The sequence below is a fragment of the Pteropus alecto genome, unplaced genomic scaffold (assembly GCF_000325575.1).
Source record: "Pteropus alecto unplaced genomic scaffold, ASM32557v1 scaffold40, whole genome shotgun sequence".
NCBI lineage: Eukaryota > Metazoa > Chordata > Mammalia > Chiroptera > Pteropodidae > Pteropus > Pteropus alecto.
Genome location: NW_006431919.1, coordinates 9855367 through 9882418, shown reverse-complemented (window position 1 = coordinate 9882418; position 27052 = coordinate 9855367). Strand labels below are relative to the sequence as shown.

The 27052-nt window shown below is 32.7% G+C and overlaps 1 protein-coding gene and 1 pseudogene across 3 annotated transcripts in view; both read left to right on the top strand.

The window, feature by feature from the left end:
• GABRB2 (gamma-aminobutyric acid type A receptor beta2 subunit) overlaps positions 1-27052 on the top strand; it is a 203893-nt gene that overhangs the window by 13598 nt on the left and 163243 nt on the right. The window lies entirely within an intron of this gene.
• Positions 10730-10848, top strand: LOC112475317 (annotated as a pseudogene).

Genomic DNA, 27052 nt, shown 5'->3' with positions numbered 1-27052 from the left:
GAGTCAAATGCTCCATACACTATTGGGCTTTAAAGAGAGAGAAAGAGACAGGGACTGAGACAGACATATGTGGTTTCTATCTCTGAGGAGTTTGTAATATGTTTCCAATAGTCGAAAAATAGCAGAAGCCTTTTTTTATATAGTAGGTGGATTTCGCTTAGTATAAATGAATGTTTTATAAAATATACAACAAGAATTTGCCATGTAAGAATCTGTGTATAATCAGGGACTGTACTTTTTGAATTTACGTGATACTCAACAATGTAAAGTACAAGTGGATTATCTCTGTTCTTTTAAGTATTTGATAGTTTATAAACAAATACTTTAAATAAAAAGTGTCAATGAAAAATAGGATTTTAAAAATTATACTTTTGACATATAACTAGGTTATATTTTATTATGATTAACAACACTAAACATTACTGTTTATGGAGAAACTTCTATGAAATGAACTGTAATTTTTTAATGATTTCACATTTAAATCTCAAAAACTCTGTGAAATAAGTATTATCACATTTTACAGATGGATAAATAGGTTTAGAATATTTCTGTGAATTAGAACCTATCAGAACCAAGATAGTAGTGCATCCCTCATTATTTCATAGCTAGAAAATGCTAGAACTGGGACTTAAGTACCCTTTTGTTCCCTATTCCATTTATTTTGTGTTTTTCTCAAGTTAAAGGAAAAGGAAGTTGAAAAAATTGAATGGACCTCCATCATAATCAACCAGGATGATTGTTAATAATCCACATTCCAGCTTCTTAGGTGATTTTAGGGAACCTACAAAAATCAAACAAATAGAACATGATAATATCTATGATATGCAAAAGTAGGCAGTCTAAGTCATTTAAAGTTCAATTAAAATAGTAGTCATCACTGTTTCAGCATCATTAGGATTTATGGATAAGTTGAAGATTTTGATTTACATTTTTATTGGTTGTTATAAATCATCTTTCATCACCGAAGAATGAATTCAGTTCTTGCTCAAAACAAAAATGTGCTGTGAAAAAAGTATATGAGAATTAATAGCAAAATTAGGTTTTTATTAAATTTTATGACTTTTAGAACCTTATTTTAGTTTAATAAGGTGGTACCAGAATACTCAGTAAAATGATGATTAACATTTGTTCGGAATAATAATTGTGATGTATTTCAAGGTCGTTCCAAGAGACTTCAGTTTGAATACCTTTGTGTTCCTCAAGTTTGGGAAAAATATGTGGCTTAAACAAAATATTTCTCATTTATTTTCTTTTTTTTCTACTTTGTCACATAAACAACTGAATTGATAAAAATTAAATATAAAATTAGGCCAGGAATGTGTGTGTGTATACAGATGTGCTATACACACAAACACATATACGGATGTACTATACACACAAACACATGTATACACACACACATATATAAACAAAACATATATATAAACATATATATTGTGTGTATACATATATACATATATACATATATACATATGTATATATTAAATTTTATAATAATTACTAAGTTCTATATATCTTTTAAAAGCAAGCAGTCCATGTACTAAAACGTGCTATTACATTTTTAAGAAGTTAGAAAAGGTCAGTAAGGTCAATATTTATTTCAGAAGCAGGAACGAGGAAGTTCTGGATTTGTCATTGTTGATAAAATGTTGTACACATTTCTTAAATTCTGCTGCACGGTTTTGAGATTTGGAAATTAAGGAAATTAAATGAACGATATAAGGTAACTTCCCGCTGTTTTTTATGTTTGCTTCGTAAAGCAGGTAAATTTGTCATTAATTTTCTATTGGAGAACTCATTTTTTTCTTACTGATTTGTTGTAGCATCCTTATATTAACCCTTTGTCATATATTGCAAAAATATTTTCTTATGTAATAACTTTGTGAGAAATATCTTTTAGTGTCCATAAGATTTATATTTGTATGTTCTAAAATATATTATGGTTTTTGAGCTTGGTTTTCAGACTTTGAATAGTCTTGTTCACCGCAGGATTTAAAAAAAATTGTTTAATGATGTTTCAGTGTCTTATGTAATTTTTCACATAAATATTGAATCCATTTGAGATGTATATTAGAGTAAATTCTGGAGCATAGAAATATACACAGATAGGAAATATCATATGTCCTTAAATCTTTGTTTTTACTCTATCATTGCCTCGTTAATGTTTTTCCATAGTTTTGTGCCAGTCCTAGTGGTTTTAATTATTTTAGCTTTAAATACCACACAAATCTTCCTTCATTATATTTCTACTTAATTATACTTAATCATTAATGAGATGGTTATGTTTTTATAATCTTTAAATTTTGGCAAATTAAAAAAATACTACTTGCATTTTGGTTGTAATTACACTAAATTTTATTGAGGATTTTAGAAGGAAATTCTCAACAGTAGAGATTTTTTTCTATTGAACATACTATTTCTCTTCATTTATACATATTCTTTCATGTTCTTCAGTAAAATTTTATACTTTTCTTATGTAAGTCTTGCATATTTCTTGTTAAATTTATTCCCGTAGGCCTTACATAATTCTTGTTAAATTCTTCAGACTCTACAGTTTTTATGGTTATTGCAAATGGTATTTTTATAGCCAATGATTATTTTTTGATTCTTGGCCAAAAGAACAAATGCCATATATCCATCTAAAATGGGTGTCTTTTAACTTTACAACTCAAGTTATCATTGCCATTTCAATTTATATATAAGGGTGCCTTGGTATCCCTAATGTATTTGAAATGTATATATAGAAACATGCATGCTTTTACAGTTTAGTATACTCCTAATCCATTTAAACATTTAAAACATATTGTTTCATTTTAATTTCAGTCTTCAGTTTTTTAGGATTCATTTACTTCATCCCATAGAACCAGCATGAGTTACCACTGAAGGCAAATAGCCTTAAAGATTCCTTATATTTCTTTAACCTTATTGAGTAAAATTTAGATTTAAAGTGATAGTCTCTGATTAATGTATCCCATTTTTACCTTGCACATTATGAACCTTATGAGGTTAAGAAAACTTTTTTGGGTGTAGTAAGTCATATTATCATCATGTGCTCCATCTAAACTCTAGTGGCCATTACTTGAGGTATCAATAGTTAGTTTAATTGCAGATAGTTGAAGAGGGCTATTTCATGTTGAGAACAGCTACAGCCAGAGAATAAAACAGTGTAACTGACACATTGTATGTGAGTATTGCCTCAAGTACCTGTTTCAGAATGAAGATTTGTCTAGATTTAATGCTCGATCCAATCATGACTTTTATCCAGGGACTTGATCACTAAAAGATTGAGAACCATAAAAACTTTTCCATTACAGTAGTCTTAAATTCATAATTGATTTGGTCATTTCAAATACATTGACTTGTTAATCTCGTTTACTGGACAGTTTGAGTCATCATTTTGATCCCTTCTCCTAAGAATGGTTTGGTTGTCCATGAAGCTTGAGAATTCTAGAAAATATATCAATACATGTCACAAAAGTTTAGAGAAAATATGCCATATATATTTTAGGGGATTTAGTGACTTTTTTACTTGAGTTGTAACTTTTGTGTTGGTTAAGTCAGATGTGCCTTTAAGAGAAAAGCCAAAAGCTCGGAATTTGTAGGAAAAGAGAATTTCTGTAAATTAGCCCAACGTTGTCAATAGAATATAGTATTGGCTATCACATGCATAGATACACACATGCACATGTACATGTATAAAACTGAGTATAAAATGGTTGTTGTTTTTTCTCTGTTTAAGTAAGAGATTATCATCCTCAGGTTGAATTATTTAATATTGATAAACTTAAATTAGATACATAAGAGACAGATATAACGTGAAATAACAATGCCACATATATCAGCTTCAAAAGAATGTACATCCTTGAATGGGAAATTGTGCTTCCTGTAATTCAATATAGGCAAACTAAACAAAGCTAGAATTCTATGCAATTTTGCATGAGTTTGCCGAATATACATTTTTACATGCAAAATTAAATGTCTATATTAGATGAATGTTTCATATTAAATTGTTGATACACTGCACTTCAATGAATTCAGATTTCTGATTGACATATCAAGAGAGGCTTGATATTTTGACAACGATGTCTAGGTTCTGTATGTTTTCATAAAACGCAAATACGGTCAGTCCGAAGTAGAACACTGACTGCAGCACAATGAAAGGGAATTTGATTCTGAATGGTCTATAGACTTATTTCCCTTTCTAAAGGTAATTAGATACCTTTATAGATACACTGTAGAATATTTATATTTTTAAACTGGATTTTAATGAGACATACTTTTGATGGCTGTGTTCATCTCTATTCAGATAGTATTGACCAAAAAATTATTGATGTTTTAGAGCATGAATAAATTAAATATAGCTGAGTGCCTTTTTTTATAAATAAATTTTTATTGGAACATACCCATTTGGTTACATATCATTCATATCTACTTTTGCACTATAAAGGCAGAGTTGAGTAGTTAGAACTAGACTATATGACCTGCCGAGTCCAAAATATTTGCTGTAGCGAAATTATAGAAAAAAGTTTTCTGACCTTTGTTTTAGGACAATAAGTATGGCATTAAATATAAATATTCTGTATATAAACCTACAGAAGACATAGCATATGAAATTTTATAGCAATACTTGGTTCCCTTGCTTATACATCTATTAGGGCTTTACTTAAATGAGAGATGGTTCAAATTAAGTGAAAATGTGATTTCTTAGAAACATACATTTTTGTTAAAGTTATGAAATGCATAAAAAGTAAAACATTTATAATTAAAATTGGAAGAGTTATAGAAAATAATGTGAGGCTCTGTGTCTCATATCAATTATTTTTAGATTTGCTCTTCAACTATCATAGCTTTTTTTTTTTTAAGTGATGGTAACTTATGTTCAGCATGCTTTGTAGTAAATTATGAAGTTTTATGACCTACTAACAAATGAATGCTTTTGAAATGGTTAATGTTTTGATTAATAGAAGAATGAGAATCAAGAAAATATTTTCTATTCTTGGTCCTTAAAATTTTTGTACTACTGAAGAAATAATGCCATAACCCATTAGACTGTGCTTCATGAGGTCATGACCATGTCTCTTTTCTTAACTATTCCAGCTGAAGCCAGCTCTAGCTCTAAAAGGGTCTGACTCATGAAAGTTACATAATAACTGAATTAAACTAATGATGGAATAATTTATAATTCCTTTTGTTAGTGTTTTTTGCTCCCGAGAAGTATTAGCAGAACAAAATTATAGTTTTATTCAGAAGTTTTTATACTACTTGTAGTCAACCTACAATTTTCATTCAGGGGTTTTTCAGTCGATTTTCAGAATTTGCTCTGTGAGTCCTCATAGAAGCCTTATCACAGCAGTCCTGCAGTTATGTAAGGATCTGCAGATGGATAGAGGTGACAGTAGAATACACAGAACTTTTCAATGAATGCTCCCCATCTTGACAGTTCTTATTCCTTTCTGAAGTCTGTACACTGAAATTATGGCTAGGATTAAACACCAAACCAAAGAGGAGAGATAAACAGGAGCACCAGATTGTACATAGAATGAGGTGTGATTGTTACGACTTAACAGCCAATGCACATGCCATACTGTTTCAAGTGTAAGATGAGTAGGAAAGTTAACAGTGAATTAATTTAGTCTACCATATAAATAAAGCTGAGGTTTAAATTCAATTCTTGTACATCTTTATTGATACTGAATGTCTTCGAAATAGGTTGAAATGTATTTAAAGAACAGAATAAAACACAATCCTTTATTGCTTGATTAGAACTAAATACATTTGGTTGTTAATTCTTCAACTGGTAGAAATGCAGTTTTCTTTCTTAAAACTGATAAGGGCAAGTTTGCTTATGAGGATGTGCAGGGCATATGTTTTTTCTTCGATATTTTTATAAACACTAATAACTTTACATAGTGGTTGAAGATCTGGACCATGGCATATTGGCTCTTCTACTTATTAGCTGTGTCATGCGGCCCAGATTACTTAATTAAATCATCTCTTTTCTCATCCATTGAATAGGAATAATAATGTCATCAGGCTCAAAAGATTATTCTAAAAAATTAAATGACTTACTATACATAGAAGGCTTAGTATAATTCTTTGCACATAGTAAATCTCAATAAATAATACCTATTAACAACATTATATACACACACAGAAATTTAATTTTGTATGATGCCACAAGACCTCTGAGACATTCATGACTTCAGTTTTTGCAGAATGGATGCCAGATCAAAGGTAATAAGATCCTGAAGAGCACATGACCACGTAGGGGTCAAAGAAGCTGTGTGTTAGAATGTGTGATGGAAAGGACTCCGACGTCGCTAGGCTAGGATTCCGGAGAGCTCAATTCTAAATCTTGATTCGTCTACCCCACTAGTATGTGATCTCAGGTAATTTTTTTTTTCTGGACAATAGTTCTGAGTTTGTGGAAGGGGGAAGGATTGGGTTAATATATCCTTTTCAGTTCTGAAATTCTGAAGATCTTTGAGTCTTAAAAAAAAAAAAGAAGCAGATATTTTTATTTTGAAATTGTTAAATTTGAAACAAACTTGGAAAGAAAGAGGGAAAAAAGACAGCATTGCTTATTAGGCCAGAAAAAGAGCTGACAAACAGTAGTTGTGTTGTTTATCCAAAAGCGTTCTTCTTTCCAAGTGAATATTTTGCAGTTGTTTTGCAGAATAAGCACTTTGCTAATTCTGTAGAGCTTTTGGGGCATCGTCCTCCCAAGGTGTCTGTCTGCAGGAATAGGCTGTGAAGTTAATAGATGCTAATATTTATATATGCTAATACCCGTTCATATTTCTGAGAAGAATTTTATTGAGAAGCTAAAATGCAAAAGAAAACACTACCTCTCTGGGTTCTTTACAGAAGTAGTTTTCTTTCTGACTCAGTTGTATCTAATCTTAAGCATATGACAGAACACGTTGGGGGCCATTAAATGTACATGAGGCTAACAAGAGCTTTATTTTCAAAAGATGAAGGTCCAAGGTTCATATGTGGAAAATGATACGCTCCTTACTGGGAATAGCATTGGATTTCACTTCAGGAAATGCAGATGTCCTACAATATGGCTTTATAGCCTCCGTTTGCCCTCTAGGATAGAGAAAAATAAAATAAGCTAAAACAGATTATTAACCCTAGAAAGGCAACTCAGTCTTCTCTGATGCATTTGGAAGTAATTGTCAAAGTTATTCTAAGAGTAAGAAAAATAGTAAAATAAAATACAAATGTTCAGAAGCACAGCCCTTCCTACTTTTAAAGTTTGATTTACCTGCTTTGCCAAAACAGAAATCTGTCTCTGACATCACAAGTTGCTCTTTTCTCAACCACCATAGTTTGGTTTAGATTTGGTCTTTCAATATGCATTATGACCAACCATTTTTTGAACTTTATTCTGTGCTACGCAAACTATTTCTTGGTTGAATATAAATCAAACAATGATCGTTCCAGTACTAACATTTTTACCACATTCGAAGGTTGTAAAGATATTTAATATATTTAAGATATTTAATATAATTTACCTCATTTCAGAGTGTTTATATTCTTTCCCTCCCCCCATGCTTTCTCTCTCTTTTTCAAAAATAAAATCCAGCCGTGTTAGGTGACTTATTAATGCTTGGACATATGGTCAACTAAATAGTAGACTTTGAACTAGAATCTTGATTTTTACAGGCTAAAATTCAGTGTTCTACTTACTAATTCAGGAAGCAGGCTAGTGGATGTGTAATCAAGGAAAAGATTTTTTAAGGTATTAAGAAAGAGTGATGGAGTTTTTGGTGACTGCGGGTAAGGTACTTGGAACAGACACCAAATACATTCCTTTAAAGAATTGATAAACCCAGTAGTTAATCCAAAAGACACAGCTTGGATTTGCTAAGCATCACTTCATTTTGATGTCTTAGGTAATCTCAGGAAACCATTCAAACCAATAGTCCTCCAGCTTTTCTTTCCCCAGGAACTTTGTCTAGGTTTGAAGGATTGGCACATTTAATCAAGCGTCATAAATCATAGATGTTCCTAATAACAGCTAACAAAGTAGACCTCCTGCAGATAAATCCCCCAAATCAGTAAATATGATTTGTTATATCTGTTTTCTGAGGTGATGTGTTATAGCAGCTATTGATTATTTGGCAAGCTTTATTGATCGTTGCAGCCTAATGTAGTAAGCTGTGATGAGGAGTTCAGCCACACTCCTTTTTTATTCATTTCACAAAGGCGAATATGCTTTATCCATGATCCTAAAACCTATACCAAAATGACAGAGCTTCTCCCATGGCATTAGCCAGAGTGCCAACTCTTATAGGATGTATGCATTCTTGTGAACTGATTTCAAAATGTGTGGTCTGGACACAGACAGACTACATTAACATCTCAGACACATGTGGACTTAGGCAAGTTACTTAATTTCTGAGCCTCTGTTTTCTCATCTGTACAATGAAGTAAATTTCTCCCTGGATTTGATTGAAGATTAAATATGATAATTTAATTTTTAAGGTCCTATGTAGAGAAAGCATTCATTAAAATTCAGCTTTGATACATATGAATGTTGCTATCACGTTATTTCAAAAGAGACACTATTCTCAAAGTAGTTACGGAAAAAAGAGATGAAATAGTGGGCAGCTGGTAAGAGAATATTAAGAATTTGAAGAGGCTAAATAAGTAAAAGAATCCTTTCACTTTGTAACTACAGTTTCATGAGCATTTGTTCTTCGATAAATTAAAGCACTGGCTCCAACCTTTTTGACATTGAAGACCAGTGCTCCTATGAGAATCTAATGCCTGATGATCTGAGGTGGAGCTGAGGCAGTGATGCTAGTGCTGGGGAGCCGCTGTAAATACAGATGAAATTTCCCTCACTCACCTGCCACTCACCTCCTGCTGTGCAGCCTGGTTCCTAACAGGCCACAGACTGGTACTGGTCTGCTGCCCAGAGTTTGGGAACCCTTGAATATACAAATAAAAATTAGCAAAGCAAAAGGGCATCTTACATGTCACTAAGTCCGAATCCCTTTATTTTTTAATGAAAGTCCTGAATATCAGGTAAGCGTTCAAGGATATTGGAAACAGAAGGTGGTAACACTCTGACATCCAGTTTTTATGACGTTTGTCCCTGCGTACGACTAGAGGAAGCACAGAAATGCTTTCTAATCATACAGCTTACATAATCTCATGGCCAGATGGGAAGCATGGTTATATATTTAGAAGTTGCTGTGAACTTTTCCCTCTTACCTTTAATGCCCTCATATTTCACTTGATGGTAAATTATCCTAAAAACAAGTAGCTATGGCCCATTTTATGCTCACTCTTAATGCAAAATCTAGTACCAACGTTGGCTAAAGAGGGAAAACCGACATTGGAAAAGAGAACTATAAAAAGAAAATATGGTCATTCCACCTAAAAAATCAAATGCTTTCCGTTCTACCATGACTTAGGTTTGCTTGTTGGAAAGAGTTCTTAGACTTTTTCTATCATGAAATTTGTAGATTTAAAAAACAAACTACAGAATGACCTGCAGATTTCATGTTTCTTCACCTTTGTTCACTTTAAATCATTTTTTGTCTTCTTAAATTTAGATATTGTTTATTTTAGTTTCCCATAAAAATATCACTGGGATTTTTCTGAATTTAGTCCTGTTCTTTTAATATGCATTTCCTTTAGTTTCCTGTATGTTTCATTTAATTAATGCCTTGATCTCTGAAGAAACGTGGAACAAGATTCAGTGAACTTCTTTAATATGAAAATATTTCATTTTTATGTTGAAATTTGATGAAAACTAAAGTTTCAACATCAGGTTTCACTGACTTTTCCCTTTATCAGGGTAGATGATGACCTTTCGTGGTAGATGATTCTCAGAAGGGCATGTACCTCCATAAATCTTCCTGCATAAATTCATGGATATGTTTCTGGAGAATCTGATTCTCTTCAAACAAGGGGCAAAGCCTTAGTGTAGGCCAAATATAATCAATGTATTTCCAAACAAAGTTTTGAATTGCACGATAATTGAAGTGAGCATCTGGTGAGTGCACTCTGGGGTGCTTATGTGTGCATGGATCGATTCCTAGTCTCTCTTCAAAGCGTTATCAGTTCCTCTGTGGCTCATGGTCTACAGAAGGGAACCTCTAACTTGCCTATTAATGTCTTTTTTAGTACGTGCTAAAGGGCAGAGCAGTTTTTAAAATAGTGACATCCAAACTTAACCTTTCTTTACAGACTCTGAGATGGTGATCTGAACATGTTCATTGCTACCTCATAAATTCCGCCCCGAAGCTGCCTCCTGTTCTTTGTTAGCATAAAACTCAAAGATAGTTGTTCTTAGGTTGGTGCCTCAGAAACTGCCGCTACTGTTTTCCACAGAAATTTGTGTTCAAGAGTTAATAAATTTCACTTTAAACTAAAATATGCTATTTAAGTTTAGGTCAATCACTTATATTATTGGTATGAGTGAAGAATTCTGATTTAGTTTATAAGTTGTAGTTTTTAATATGTCTTTTTTTTTTTTTTTTTACATTTGAAGATAATGTGCATGTTTTAAAATGCCTTCTCAAAATACCCAGTGACTTTATCAGGATCTCTTTTTTTTCTTTATTACCCTGCATGAATCAGGACATCTCTCTGTTGTTCATATTTACAACAGTTTTTAGAAATCATTGGCTTCTGCATGATGCAGTGTTTATGAATGTTGTGCTCTCAATAATCAAGAATAATTTTATGCTAAAAACATAATTCTCAAGAAGACAGCCATGCCACCCTGAACAAACCTGACCCCATCTGATCTCCGAAGCTAAGCAGGATCTGGCCTAGTTAGTACTTGCATGGGAGACCACCTAGGAAGACCAGGTGCTGTAGGCAAAAAAAATAAAATAAAAAAATAAGGAATTGTAAGCTGACAAGGTCCTTGCAATCTGTGAGGTCAACCAATGGTTGCCTCACCTAAAAAAATAAATAAATAAAAAAGAATAATTTTACAGAAACTGTTTTATGGAGGAATCATAAATAGTGATAGATATATTTTCAGTTTTCACAATCGAATATACTTTTTACTATAAACTATTCCAAAAGTCAGGGAAACCTGGAGGATTTTAATTGACCATTAAAAACATTAAGATTTAATTACAACTAGTTTTTCAGTTAAGTTATGGCAACAGGGGGTGGTAATGTTCACACCTGCAGATGTCTGTGTGATGCTCTCTTTTTGGACATGGATTAAAACTTGGTCTTTGTTTTCCTTATAACTTATTATTTAGGTCATTGGACTTCTAGGACAGGAACTGCTATTTTCAAAGGGATTCTTTTTATTCATTCTTTTTATTTTGTATGAAATATTGAGACAATAATAAGCTTTTCCCATGTGGTACAGAAAGGTTGGCTAGAGTTGATTTCTTTAAATTTACCACAATGTTCTCTCATGAACAGATGTTCAGTTTTGTCATCTACTTGTTTCAGTTGTACTTCCTTCCTTCTCACCAAAATTTAGGTGAGATATGTTCATTAGACTTGGCCCCTTAAATAGACCTTTGTGGCTTTAAGGCATGATTCTGTGATTTCTGATCACCCATTTTGGGCAGCCTGAGTATAGAGAGTGACAAATTTGCTGAGTCGTTATAATTGCCACAATACTTAGACATATTATACTGGGTATCTGCAGAGGAGGTCTATATTAATATCCCCTCCAAATTTTCTTCCAGACCACAATGAGGATGAGTAGCACAGACATAAAAATGTGCATGTGTAACCATATATTACCCCAACTGACTTCACTCGGAGTCACTGGGGAGAACACTAGTTATCCACCACGCTTATAAATCAAGATGGAAGTTAACCCTTCTAAATCTAACTCACATTCTTTTTGTAGTGACCTCACCCTTTGTCTGTTGCACAAATTTATTATCAGAGAGAAAATCAAATCTAAGTTGATCCCAGCCCTAAAGATCCAGTATTATATATCCTATCAGACTAGATATATCCTACCCATCTTTTATGTTGCCTTTGGCAGGTATGACCATATTACTTTTGCTAGAATAATGTGAGGTCTTTTCTGAGGGTCAGGAATCTAAGCCCAGGAGAGATGTAAGAGGGAGGCTTTTATTCCTCTCAAGGACACTGAAATAATAACCACATATACTTGATAATATTCATCTTATCCCAATTCAACCTCCATCACAGCTGTCTCTGTGAGAGGTTTATGCACAAACATCGAATTTATGTTTCATACAGTGTTCCTCATCGTGCCAATTTATGTCCTTTTAATTCATATATTCATACCATAGGAACTGCCTGAATCAAAATTCAGACACATAGCAGAATAGGGCCTAGCAAAGTTTCTGAATAATTGACATTGCTTTGTAGACATGAAAAAGGTATGAGATGTTTACTGAGATGAGGTGAAATGCTCTCTTAAGTATGAATTGTTTCTAGAAACAAAAGTAGAGACATCTCAAGGAGTAGGAACTAATGGATGTGAGTGACAGTGTTTTTCAGTTCCTTGAGTCAACTTCATTTCTGTCATTGTCTTTGTCACCTGGGCTGTTGATAATAGTCGATTGTGCCTTTTTGTTTTGATTATTTGAACATTGATTGAGCAAACTAACATTTGGACAAGTAAATTTGCAATTTCTCAGTAAGAATAATCACATTTCAATTTCTCAGTGAAATGTGTTGGACAGTGGCACTTAACAAGAATAAAACCCTTGTGTTGAAATCTTCCTCAAAGACAAGAATCAGGTCTTCCCATTGCAAACTCTGCATTACATATATCAGAAGTATGTGGTGTAGCAGAAATAACACTGCTCTTGGAGTTATAAAATAGCCGAGTTCCAGTTTGGTCCCTTACTAATAATGTATGTTTAGGGGCATTTCATTTTTTTTCTTATCTTTACCTTTTTCTTTCATAATCTGGACACAGAAGTGATTACCTTGGGTCACTGTGATGAAATCATAGGTGTCCTTTATAGAAACCATGGCACCTAGAGCGGTTAAGAGTTTAGAAGTCAGGCAGATGCTTGCCAACTGTGAATCTAAGGCCGATGCGATTCACATAGTTTTCTTTTTCTTGTCTGCAAAGCGGGGATAATAATAATATCTAACTTATGAGGTCATTATGAAGATTAAATGAAATAATCTATATAAAGCCCTTAGTACTTACACTCTATAAATATTAGGCTATATTAAATATTAATCTATATTATACTATAAATATTAGCTAAATTCTTGAGCAATATATATTGCTAAGGAGTTAAGATTAGTCAACATTAATAAAATGTATTTAGTTTATTCAAGTCTTATTATATGCAGGTTGTGCTAGTATGTATTATTTTGCAGTTGAGGAAAGAGAGTGAGAGATAACGGACAATACACATGACCACTCCACTGGTAAATGCTAGGTTAAAAATGCAAAAGTCTTGCCAGCCACATTCCAAAGTTGGTGCTCATTTTCTAAAGCAGAATCCTCTTGACAAACCTCCATGCAGTAGCAGGCAGAAAAGCTACCAAGGAATTGGGCCAACGTTCACATGCCCCGTTCGTCATACTACCGACTTCCTCACACACCTTCCTACTTCGTTGTGCTCCTTGTTCCTTTTTTTTTCTACCTAAGTTACCATGTGTGTTTTTGATACCTGTTGATTATTCCATCAACTGACACCGAACATGTTTTCTTCCCTGTAAAATGAATACGTTTTTGGTTTCTCCTGAGGCTACTTGAGAATTATGTTTTTAGCATATTGGAAATAATCTTAAAGAGTTCCAGCCACAGAGTAGAAATTCATGGGTTTTTTTTTGTTACTAACAGAAGAAAAGCAAATTCCTTTATCAGCTCTTCTGCATGTGCTTCTAACCTTTAGTTCTAAGAAGCTTAGTTAATACATTTGCATGGTAATTAAAAGTCAGTAACGTTTAAAGGAACTTAAATCTAGTGTGGAATTAATGGGATACGTGAAGCATACCAGAACTTAAATATTTTGTTTAGCTAATTAAAGTGTTTAGGAAATAATAAAAATAGAAAATCTCTAGTAAAATCGAGTTTCTCACAGCTATACTTGTACATAATATACTCATTCATTTTCCAAATTAAAAAGATCTGTTTTGCAAATTGTCTCCTGGGTAAATGAAACATATTTTCCAATAATAGACCCATATTGCTGAAAATAAATTTCTTTTGTTTTTTTTTTTGTTTGTTTTTTTCATTTTAATTTTCTTGCCATTTACATTTAGTCAAATGTTAAATACAGGTTAAGAAAAATCTGGAAGATTTTAATGTGGAAAAGATTAAAGGGATATTATTAATTAAAAAAAAATGAAATCACTCAAAGAAGGGGTTGACTTTAGAGACTGAGATTATTTTGCCTAACATGGTTCTTTTTTAAATCTATCTAACCTATATTTCAAGTGAACTCAGCAATTGAAATGAACTGATCTAAATGGATAGAGTAACATCGCATATGACAGCATCGACAAATATAGATCAATATTGTGATTGTTAATTTTATGTGTAAATTTGATCCTGATACAGGTATTCCTTACTGAGCACTTGATCTGATAAGGCCTTGTGTTAACATTTTCTTATTTAAAGGTCATTAACAGATCTGAGAGTAAGATATGTTTAATGTCCAAAAAAAAAAAACAGCCTAGAGATTAGAAAGAGTAAGCAATCTCTTAAACTCACACATGTCATAAATGAAGGAGACTAGTTTGACTTAAAATTCAAGCTAAGGTTTGAGATGATGAGTATGGAGTGGCAGGTGGGCATTAATTTTGACCAAAGAATCTAGGAGTCCCCAGAGCACTACAGAGTTTTTGAAAAGGCCATAATTTTACTACATAATTCTGCATAATTCTACTGTGACTATGGATCCACTGTACATAAGTTTTCTAATTAGTACACGTCATTTTGCATGCACACTGAGACCATTTTCAGGTAGTCTACCTTATAAGAATGACTCTATTAAATATATATTATATATACTTTAATGATAGAAAGCAAGAGAATTTACTTTCTCATTTTTGTTTTCATTTATTCATTTATTCAGCAGATACTCATTAAACATTGGCTCTAGGGCAGACACTCTTCTACATATTTCATACATAGGAGATAAGATGAACTGGACAGACCAGATCTTTATCTTATGGTGCCTCTTCTAGTACAGGAGACAAATGATAAAGAAATCAACATACAGATAAGAATACTACCCATTACTCTGTAGGAAATAAACAAGTAGATGATGAAAGAGTGAAGTAAGAATTGAAGGGACTGTTTTAGAACAAGGGGTTGGCTTTCCAAGAGGTTGCATTTAAGCTCACAGTGAAGGATGAGAGGAAGCCACCTTTGGGAAGGAAGAGTTGAGGGAATAGTATTCAAAACTCTGGTTAGATAATGAGCAAACACATCTGCAACTGTTTAAGGAAAAGTGTCAGGTGAGGAGCACATCACTATGCTCTCTGAAGCTGTAATTGTGAAGTTCTGGAATAAAATCACACTTGGCTAATATTTTTGACATGAAAAGAGTACATGAAAAACTATTTGCTTTCTTACTTTAAATGAAATGTAGCCTAAAATGTCTGACATTGGAAATGAATTTGATTGAAAAAGCAATCCTATGATGAGGATGCCAAATTTTAGTACAGCAGTCCCTCTTTACCCGTAGTACGTTTCAAGACCCCCAGTGGGTGCCCGAGACCGTGCATAGTACAGAACTCTATACTGTGTTTTCTCCTATACGTAGTTATACTTTTTAGCTTCTCTTTCGCATATCCAAATTGCCAGCATCACTACTGTTGTACTTTGCTACCATTATTAAGTAAAATAAGGATTATTTGGACACAAGCACTAGAATACCTCCACAGTCAATTTGATAACCTAAACAGCTACTGATAATGGTCAGGGAGTGTATCCTATGCCAATACGCTGGACAAAGGGATGATCCAGGTCACAGACAGGATGAAGGGGGACGGCATGAGATTTCATCCCACTTCTCAGAATAGCACACAATTTAAATCTTATTGTTTATTTCTGGAATTTTTCATTTAAATTTTTCAAACTCCTGTTGACCACTGGTGAGTGAAATTGTGAAAAGCTGTTTCAGTCAGCTCTAGCTTTATTGTAGTTAGCATTTCAGTGTGTGTGGTTTTTTTGGTTGTAATTTCTTTCTATTGGTGGTCAGTTTGGGTTGAGATTTATGGATATGTGTTACAGATGAGAGTAGTAGAGATTTACCTAAACTCTATTATGTTACTATAAAATCCTGTTTGAAATTTTATTTGTTTGGTTTGGTGATGTTCATCATCAATTTTTTAAAATAAAGAATGTGTAATAAACATGCTAAAAATAGTACTTAGGTATAGCTTTTATTCTAAACATTATTATTTTGGATTCATTGGCTCTTTTGCTTTTATTTTGATTCTTTTGCTTTTATTTTCAATTTAAATGATGAGTAAGTTTTGTTTTGTCTTGTTTTAATTAGTAACTTAGTAAGAATAGCTTATGTGACATATAACTGGATGGTGGAAAATTATAAATTTTTAAAATTTGTATATTCCATATTTTTTAAGTTTTTCCCAAAAGACTGTATTCTCCAGCCTGAAAAGGATGTTCTTTTGGGTATAAAATAAAATAGTCTTATTCAGCTTATATTAGAAAGCAGCAAGATTTTCTAGGTGTGTGGATTTGTCTTTGTAACTTCCCTATCTCTTCCTCTTTGGTTCTGATGTAGAGCAGCATAGTCACCTCTGCCATCAGACTAAATCTGTTCACCAGCCACACACCTCTAGTGATGCATGTAGTACCTACATGAGGTTGCTACTATCTCAATTATTGTACACAAGCCCTTTTGTTTTACTATGAAAGTAACCATGGTGTGGTAAAATATCTGTATGAGCAACTCACTGTCTGAATACTGATGGCATCCTAATTGCTGCCATAATCCGCTTATCATTATCTTGACTATTGTGGTATAGAAAGATATAGTTCTGAACCTGTAACAATTATGGATATACCCTTAAAAGACCAAAAATGTGCGTTAGAAGATGCAAACACTCAGGGGTATTCAAATCATTGTGAAAAATTAAATTTTTCTCCTCCTTGCCTCCTTTCTATAATGATTTTTTTTTTTTTTTTTGGTCTCTATGTGAATGAAGTCTACATGCCAGACACAATGTTAGATTATTCGGATACACCAGTAGATACTCAAGTAAAAGAACCCAGCTATTATTCTCAAGGCTGTAAATACTAGGTAGTAAAAAAAATTTTTTTAAAGAGTTTAGTGAGAGGACTTCGTTTTTTTTGTTTACGTTATAAAAGAATTTTCTGAGACAGTAAAAAGTAAGCTGAGTCTTAAAGAGTAATAAATTTAAATTTCTTTTATAGAAAAATGCTGGTTACAATTGAAGAGGGGATGAAAGGGGGTGAAACTAGCAGCCGGGAGGCCTTTAGGAAGTAACATGAGTGGCTAGGCAGAGAAGTGGATGGCCTGCCTTACCACAGTGACAGTGGAGTATGGAGGAAGGGTCCTAGTCATCCAGTAGAGCTATGCTGATTGTGTGAGGCCAGCGTTTGCTCTGATTGCTCAGTTTGCAGACCATTCTGGGTGTGATATCTTGTATAACAGTGGATATGACTCATGGAAGGTGGTGATGTGAAAAGGAGATTAAGTAATATTCAGGAGACCGAGTCAGAAGGGTAGACTTGTAAACAAATGATGCAATACAGTGCTATGAATGCAGTAATCGACATGGATATATGTAAGACAGAGCTAATTCCAAGGAAAGGGTGATTAACTCTGAGAATGTCAGAGAAGACTTTTCAGAGAATACAATGCTTGAGCTGGTTTTCCTCATGCAAAAAAAAAAAAATAATAATAATGGGATGAAGACTTTTCAGATAAAAGCAATAGCATGTGCCCAGTTTGTAGAGTAATAAAATGGAGTATGATATTTAGGACTGTATACATCAATTGATCTTGCTAAACTATACTGTACAAAATGAGAAGGCATGGTACAGATATTATGGAAATCTGTTTTATCTTGCAAGACGTTGGGATGGATGAAAATCATTGAAGTTTACTTAGCTAATCATATTTAACATATACTTTGTAGCTGACATTAAATTGGATGTTAGGGTACTTTAATCAAAGAGTGAATTGTCCATGCCATGTTTTACATCTGTTATTTTGAGACTAATGCAAAGTGAATGGAATAAGAGAGACCTAGCACTCCATTTATGTAGTGTTGCTTCATTTATTTATATAGCTATCTGTAATGGAGTTAAGTATTGCTGGTTTTAAGGAGCCACAAACCTTCGAAGACAGAATAGCCTAGAGGAAATTACGTTGTTCTGGCAAATTAATTTTACCTCACTTACACAATGGTGGTTTACAGATTCACGTGCCTTACTTTTGTAATGTTAGCAGGAACTTGATGATTCTGGGGTCATGTACAAAGATGACCGTCAATATGATGCATGAAACCAATTAAGAATAGAAAGGAAAAATAATTTGGCCTACATTATGCCAATTTGATGTCAGTGAAAATATTATGTACTTATTCTTTTATCTACTAACTGTTCCTTTCAGGTCTCTGCGTAATTGCTTCTTCCTCATGAAAACCGTAGATTCAGTCTTACTTTCTCTTTAGAAACCTGGAGAGTTTATTTTTCTTATCATAATTGTAATTAAAAATTATTTAAGTTCATTTTTAATGTTGTCTGCTTGTTAAAATGACAACTTGAATAGGAGAGACGTCATCTTCAGAGACAAGGAGTATGATATTCTGTTTGACTCTATAGCCTTATGGTCAAGTGTTCTGCATTTTGGGTCAGAGAAATTGACCCAGAAGTTCAAATCCCAGCCACCACCTATCAAGCCTCATCTATAGAATGGGGACAACTTTGTTACCCCTGTAAATGTTGTCTTGATTTATCACCTGTCTCTGCATCTGGAGTGCAGACTTTATGAGAATAGGGAAGTTGACACGTAGTTATTATGTATCCAGTGCCTAAAGCATTGCTCAGCACACTACAGGTTCTTCAATACATATGGGATAAATGAATTAATAGGCAATGTATGTAGCTGCATAGGGTTTTGTCAGGGTTAAATAAGTTTATATCTATACAGCTCTTAGCATAGTGCCTATGACAGAACAGGCATTTAGTAACAGGAAAAAGTCCATTTTATTTAATAGCTAGTATTAAAGTACTTTTTATCTTAAAACAGTAATTGAACATTTCTGTTCAAATCTTTTCGTGTGAATACATTCGCATTTCTTTTGGAAATACTGAGTGAGGTTAGTCAGTCTTGGTGTAGATATGTGTTTAACTTTGTAAGAAACTGCCCAACTATTCTCTAAAGTGGTCATTTCATTTTACACTCCCACCAGCAGTGTATGAAATTTTGGTTTGCTCTACATTCTTGCCAACCGTTGGTGGTGTTCTTTATAAATTTAGCCATTCTACTGGGGGTGTAGTGGTATCTCATTGTGGTTTTAATTTGCATTTTCTCTGCTGACTAATGCTGTTGAGCAATTTTTCATATGCTTATTGACCGGTTGGCATTTATTCTTTAGTAAAGTGTCTGTTTTAGTCTTTTGTTCATTTTTAATTGGGTTGTTTGTCATTTTATTTTTGAGCCGTAGCAGTTATGTATACATTCTGGGCACAGTTTCTTAAAATAAATACATATGTATGTATGTATGTATGTATATTTTTTCTCCTTGTCTGTGGCTTGCCTATTCATTTTCATAACAACTTTTTTTTCCCCCTTCAGTAGTTTTATTTCAGAATTTTAGATTTACAAAGGAGTTGGGTAGTACAGAGTTCCCAAATAGCCTTCACCTTGCTTCCTCTATTGTTAGCATCTCTCATATTTTCAAAACTAAGAAATTAACACTGGTACAATAGTATTACATAACCCGCAGACTTTATTCAGATTTCCCTAGTTTTTCCTCTAATGTCTTTTTTCTGGTCCAGAATCCGATCCAGGATGCAACATTACATTTAATTTTCATGTCTTCTTAGTCTCCTCTAATCAGTAACAGATTCCTGAGCTTCCCTTGTCTTTCATGACCTTGAAAATTTTGAAGACTCTGGTCATTTATTTTTTAGCATAACAACTTTTTGATGAGCAGAAGTTGTAAATTTTTTATGGAGTTTGATTTATCGGTGTTTTCTTACCCAATTAATGCTCTCTGTGTCTTGTTCAAAAATCTTTGACTATCCAGAGATTACCAAGATATTCTGTGTTTTCTTTAGGGAGCTTTATACTTGCTGCTTTTATGTTTAGGTCTGTGAACCAACTTGAATTAAATTTTTTCTATGGATCAAAGTAAGGAATCAAGGGTCTTTTGTCTTATGGACAACTAGCTGTCCAACGTTATTTGTTTAAACAATTGACACTTTTCCACTGTATTGCTTTGGCGCCTTTGTCAAAAATTTAAATATTTAAGTATGGCCTTATTTGCTGGATTCTAGTCTGTTCCATTGCTCTTTATGTCTCTTATGACGATATCATATTGATCACTGTAGTTTTAGATCACAGGTTGATACATCTTTTCTTAAATGGGAAAATAGTAAGTATTTTAAGTTTGCAGGCCATAAAGTCTCTCTTAAAATTACTAATCTCTGTTATAGAAGGAAGGCTACCATAGATAATATATGAGTAAATGACTGTGGCTATGTTACACTAAAACTTTATTTACAGAACAAGCAGTCAGACTTTGAGTAATCTAATGTAAGTCTTCCAACTTGATTCTTCTTTTTCTTAATTGCTTTAGTTATTCTAGGTCCTTTGCAGATTTATATATATATATATTGTGGAATAATCCTGTCACTTTCTGAAAAAAAAAAAAACCTGCTGGAAGACTTATTTGATTGCATTGAATTTATAGATCAATTTAGAAAATGTTGACACCTTAACAATATTATGTCTTCTAATCCATGCACATGATATATTTATTCATTTATTTAGGTTTTCTCTAATTTGTGTTGAGTTATTGCATATGGTTTGTTAAAATGTTCCCTAAGTATTTTGTGTTTTTACTGTTTTTATAAATAATATTACTTAATTTATTTTCCAATTGTACCATTATTAACCTTGGATTCTCTGAGCTTCCTTAAATTCCATTATCAATCTTAGTACTGTTGTTTGTGGGTTCTTGAGGATTTTATATCTTCATAATCATGTCATCAATGAATAAAAAAAGTTATATGCCTTTTTTCCTAATTTTTATGATTTTATTTACTTAACTTAGTTATTATAGTGGCTTCAATTTCCAAGAAAATATTAGATAGAATAGAAGTGATGATAGCAGTACTCTGGCTTTATTTCTAAACTTAGGAGGAAATAAGTTTCTGAATATTAAGTATGATATCTGTAAATTTTTCAGAAGTATCTTTTACTGGAAAAAATTTCCATTCCATTTCTAATTGTTGGTTTTTTTTTTAAGTTGCAATGAGTATTGAATTTTACAACATTCTTTTTCTGAATCTATTGATATGATCATATTAATTTTTATTCTGTTAATGAGTGGGAGAAATAGATGGATTGATTTTAAAATATTAAATCATGTTGGCATGCCCAGAAAAAACCTACATTAGATTATGCTATATTACCTTTTTAACATATTACTAGATTTTATTTGCTAATGTTTTGTTAAAGATTTTTGTATCTTATGTCCATGTGGAAAATAGGCGTATAATTTTCTCGTAATACCCTTTTCTGGTGTTGGTATCAGGGTTATGCTGGCTTTAAGCTAAGATTCAGGAATATTGACTCATCAACCATGTTTTGAAGTTGTTTATATAAAATTAATAGTTCTTTTTTAAATTTGATTGAACTCACTAGTGAAGTCATCTAGGGTATAGGGCTTCTTTATATGTAAAAATTCTTGTTATAAATTGTTTTTATTTTATAGTTATTTGGAAATTTATATTTAATCGTATCACTATTTTATGAGTTGTCTTTGTAAGTTAATTTCTCCCCCTTCATCTGATTTGGAAAATGTATGATCATAAAGTTATTCATAATATTTTCTTATTTTCCTTTTAATGGCGTGAGGCTTTGTAGTGATAGTACCTTCTGCATTCCAGATATTGGTAGTTCGTATTCTCTTTGTCTCTCTTTTTCTTTCCTTCCTCCCTCTTTCATCATTGTTCCTAAGTTTATCAATTTCATTGATAGTTTCAAATATGGGCTTTTGTTCTAATTAATTTTTAACTTTTCTTTTTATGGTTCGCTTTTATTATTTTCTTCTTTACACTTTCTGTTTGATTTGCACTTTTTATAATTCCTTAAGGTAAATCTTAGATCATTAAATTTAAATCTATTTTTTTTTCAAATATAGACATAAAAAGCTATAAATTTCTCTATAAATACTGTTTTGGCTACATCCCACAAATTTTGAAATGGTCTCTTTTTTATCATTCAATTAAAAATATTTTAATAACCTTTGTGATTGCTTATGTAGTCTGTGAGTATTTAAAAATATTTTGCTTAATTACTAAGTATTGTATGGTTTCCTTGACATATGGTTTATCTTAGTGTTTCATGTGCACTAGGAAATTGTGTGTGTTTTTTTCTGGGTATAGTGTTCTATAAATATTAACTAGGTTATTTGGTTTTGGTTTATGGGGTCATTCACATCTTCAGTGTTCTTGATTTTTTTGGTCCATTTTATTCATTACCAAATTTCCAACCATAGTTATGTATTTAGCCTGTTTCTCCCTTTAGATGTGTCAGTGTTTGTTTCATGTATTTCAAAGCTCAGCAATTAGTTGCATATACATTTCATGTGTCTTTTTGATGAATTGATGTTTTTATCAGTGTGACATTTCCTCTTTGTTCAGTCAGATTCTTTATCCAGAAGTCTAATTTGTCACTTTTAAATGTAGTCACTCCATGGTTTTTGTTGGTTGGTTGTTTTTTGAGACCGAAGTAGACTGACTCCTAAGGAATGGCCTCTTTGAGTCTCAACTGAATGACTACTTCCTCTGAAACCTCTGTTCTCTGGCTTGTTGGAAGTTCATTGTTTCAAAAACAAATTAATTTATTCACCCTATTTTATATTCTTATTTACATCATGTTTTTTTCATCAATATAATGAAGTTACAGTTAGGTTTTCATAACATAATGGAAATATGAGTAATTTTTAAGTTATATGCAATATTTTACATGATATAATTATACAAGCATATGTATATACTTATATATATGAATGAAATTATGTAAAATATAAATATGAAAATTTTAAAATAGTTATAATTATTTAAATTATATATAAAATTATTTTAACAAGAAATAGTATTTCAATGTTAAGATATTGTATAGTTTTTAGTTATTTAACATATCACTCCAGCTTTCTTTTAGTTGTAGAGAGAAGAAATGAATACCTAGATTTAAATACAGATACGTGCACGAAAAAATCAAAATAAAATGTCAATGTCAAATAAGTTTTACTAGATTATTCTTGGAAAATAGGTATCTGTGTAATACTGAATAAGTGTAGCACTAACATTGAAAAAATAAAAGCATAATTAAGTCACTGTCTTCTAAGTCGCAAAAAAGGAAAAATAGCATAGTTTAACATTTCAAAAATAAAGCACTCTCAAAAGGCTATTGCAGTTTAAAACGGATAATGGAAAATTGCAACGGCCTGTTTAAAGATCTGTAGTTGAAAGGTAATTAATTCCACCTTGCTAAAGGCAAATTATTTTCTCATCCTTTGAATACCAACTCAGAGCACTTTTTTATTATTATTATTTTTATTTACAACAAAGACTTAGCACAAAGAAGATTTTTAAGTTCAGACTTTTTTTTGAAAGGTAAATCTCATACACGTGCATAGATTTTTGTATTTTCTTGACTTCAAGGTAGTTTTATAATTTGACCAATGAGTTTTTAATTATTTTTTAAAAGATGACTTATTTAAGATCTTTTAAGGGGTTGCACTAAGTGCTGAAAATTTATTATTTAAAACATTCTATGTACTAGATGATACGTGCCCATTTTAAAATAAGTATATCAGGAAAAAACTAAAAATAATAGTTTGAGTTTAAAAAATTTGAGGAAATTTTATGATCTTGCTTGATATGTTTGGAAATATCTTTTAATGACACAAAACCTGAAGTCAGAATCACTGATCGATAGTCTCCCTTAAGTTAAATGGATTTTTACTTTCACAATACAAACAATATTGTACATCTGGGTCTGTAATTATCGCCAGGTTAAGGGAAACCCGTGCTAGTAGTTCCATATCATTTGAAAAGGGATTGTAAAGTAAGAGAAGAGAAGGGAAAACAAATGAACATCAGCAACAAAAACAAGCAAACAAAAAAGGTTTTTTTACCAACTCCGTATTAACTATTACCCCAAATAATAGTCCCTTGATGTATATTTATTAATTAATCCCCACGACAATCATGTGATACTCATTTTATAAATAAAGCCCCATTTATCAGATCCTTAAGCCCATGTTCTTTCCGTTACTCCATGTTGACGTCAAGATCATTCACTGCAGCCCCTTTATTTTATATATGAAAATACACACACACACACACAGAGAAACAGAAACAAACAAACAAAAAAACCCTGAAAGATAGAGGCACTTAGTTTACTTAATTGAGAACACACAGCAAGGAAGTAGTAGCTTGGATATTCAGTTCCACATTCTCTCAGTGTTTTCATCTATATAGTAGGTTCAGCAATGTCATCCTCAGAATAATAACACTCATCTTAGGAAAGAAACTTTGAAAGAACCTACATGTTAAAATTTTTTAAATCTGCAATTCTGCACTCACAAAACCCTAGGGACTTTCCACCACTTGCCTTGTTTTATTGTTTTGAATGACTTTTTTCATCACTTGCCTAGCCAGTAGGCTTAGGATTTGAACCATGAAATCAATTTTCCTCATCATAGAGTGTGAAGAGCCATAGGATATAATACTTTCTTTAAAAAATATATATATATACTAATAGAGATAAGCAAGGCAATTAGTAAAGTTTACCATGATTTAACTTTCTTCTCTCAAATTCCACAATGAAGACAAAATACTTAGCTTTTTCATGCTTCTCATTTATCCAGTTTACCCAGTGGTTATTGTAACAGATGGGTTGAAGATGTTCCCCGGGTGGTTCTTGCATTAGTAAAAACATTATTTTTGTTGTATTTTAATATTTGTTTAATTGATTATTTTTTTAAATGCTACATAGTTATTAATTAGTAAGCATGGTATTGGTAATATCTGGAGAGGGGCCGATGATTTTATTAGAGATAGTCATATCCCATATATTTTACTACTTTTAACTACCCATTGAAATCTTGAAGTCTCAAATATTTAGGAGAAAGGCCATGGGTTTTCAAGCTTACAAGGACCCATAGAGGATTAAGTACTCTAGTTTATCCCTCCTATTTTATAGATGAAGAACTGAGCCCCAGTGAGAGTTGTGTACTCAAACTCATTCCAAGTGCAGGTCTGAGGCTTTTCAATGCTGCACACCATGAGGCTTCTAATGTAATTCAGATTAAGAAGAAAAAGAAAAAAAAACTGTTATTTTGTTCCCTATTGAGCTTAAGGAAGTGGTACATGCTTTCTCTCTCAAGAGAACTGATACTTATTCCGCTATTTCGAATTTTTTTTTTTTTGAAATACAGTGATTGATAAGCTAGTATTGGAGAAAGAGGTTAATGCATAGACTTTGAACAAGGGTTCCTGTAAGTAGAATCTAATGGATTATTGTCCTTGATTTGATGAATGCAGTTTAATAGTTTTTCAGTCCAAATTTAAAGTCATTGCAACTCCAGAGAATCGGAACCAACAGAGATACAGGAGTATGATATTTGGGGTTCTTAATTTATTTTAAGGAATGCAGTGACATTGGTGCTGTTTTAGGTATGGCTAGAAGAAATGAAATAAAACTAAATAATTTCAATATACCTTAACTCCTCATTAAAGGAAGTGCAGTGATTTCTTAATGCAAAGATACCATACATTTATATGACACACACTCTTTGCTATTTGAATAGTTAAAAGGATCAATTATTATGTACATTAAGATACCCATTTCTGTCATCCTTTTCTTTAATATTTGTATCCTTTGGGTTTGACATATAACCAAAACATGCTCCAAGATCCGTGCAAAGCCTTCTAAATTTCATGGTCAAATTAGTATTTCTCATATGCAATAAGGTACTATTTTTGTGACTACTAGTTTACAGTAGCTTTTCAAAATTAGGAAGGAAGTATTGTTTACTTCTCGATTTCCAAAAGTTTATTATTTACAAATGTTCCTGTAAGGAACATCCCAATATCTCATATTGAAGATAGTCAAGAAATCTTTAAATAATCTTGAATTAGAGCAAGAGATCCACATAAAGGACATTTTCACTCAGAGCGATGTAGTCAAGGGATAGCTGCACTCCAGGAACAAAGGCTGAGTTATCGGAGGCTTCCTGAGTCAGGGCCAGTATGAGGACAGGTCAGCCCAACAGGGGAGGGAATAAAGTAAGTGAACTTACAGGAGCCCTCTGCCTCCTCTATCAAGTAACTGGAAAGATTGTAGCAAAACTCAGTTTGTGTGATGTGTAGAGGAGTTGAGCTGTCGGAGACAAAAGGGATTTGTAAGGAGAATGCTGTGTTGGTATTACTGTCTTGATTACGTTCTCTCATATCCCAGGCTTCAAAATTCTTCAACGGCATCACAGACTGGCTACCTTCTGCCCAGGCTTGCTGGGAAATTCTATTCACTGTTGAACAAAGAAAAAAGCAGTACATTTAAATTTGAGTTCCTATGGGACTGCACGATTAGACCCTGCTGAGTTCAGATTAGATTCCGCCTATTAGATAGAACACTTCAGCAATCTTAATGCCTTGGGACTCATGGTGCTTTCTACCTGGGCAGTGCTAATGACTGTCATCACACCTGGTGCTATGTCCTTCAGGTTTAGTCCTCTAGCAAGCCTCAAAGATCAGGGCTTGGGAGAAGTTTGCCAAACACTAAGTGAATCATGCTACGATTCCCTGCTGCCTTACATACTTAAAGAAAGGATAGATATAATCATATTGAGCTTCATTTTT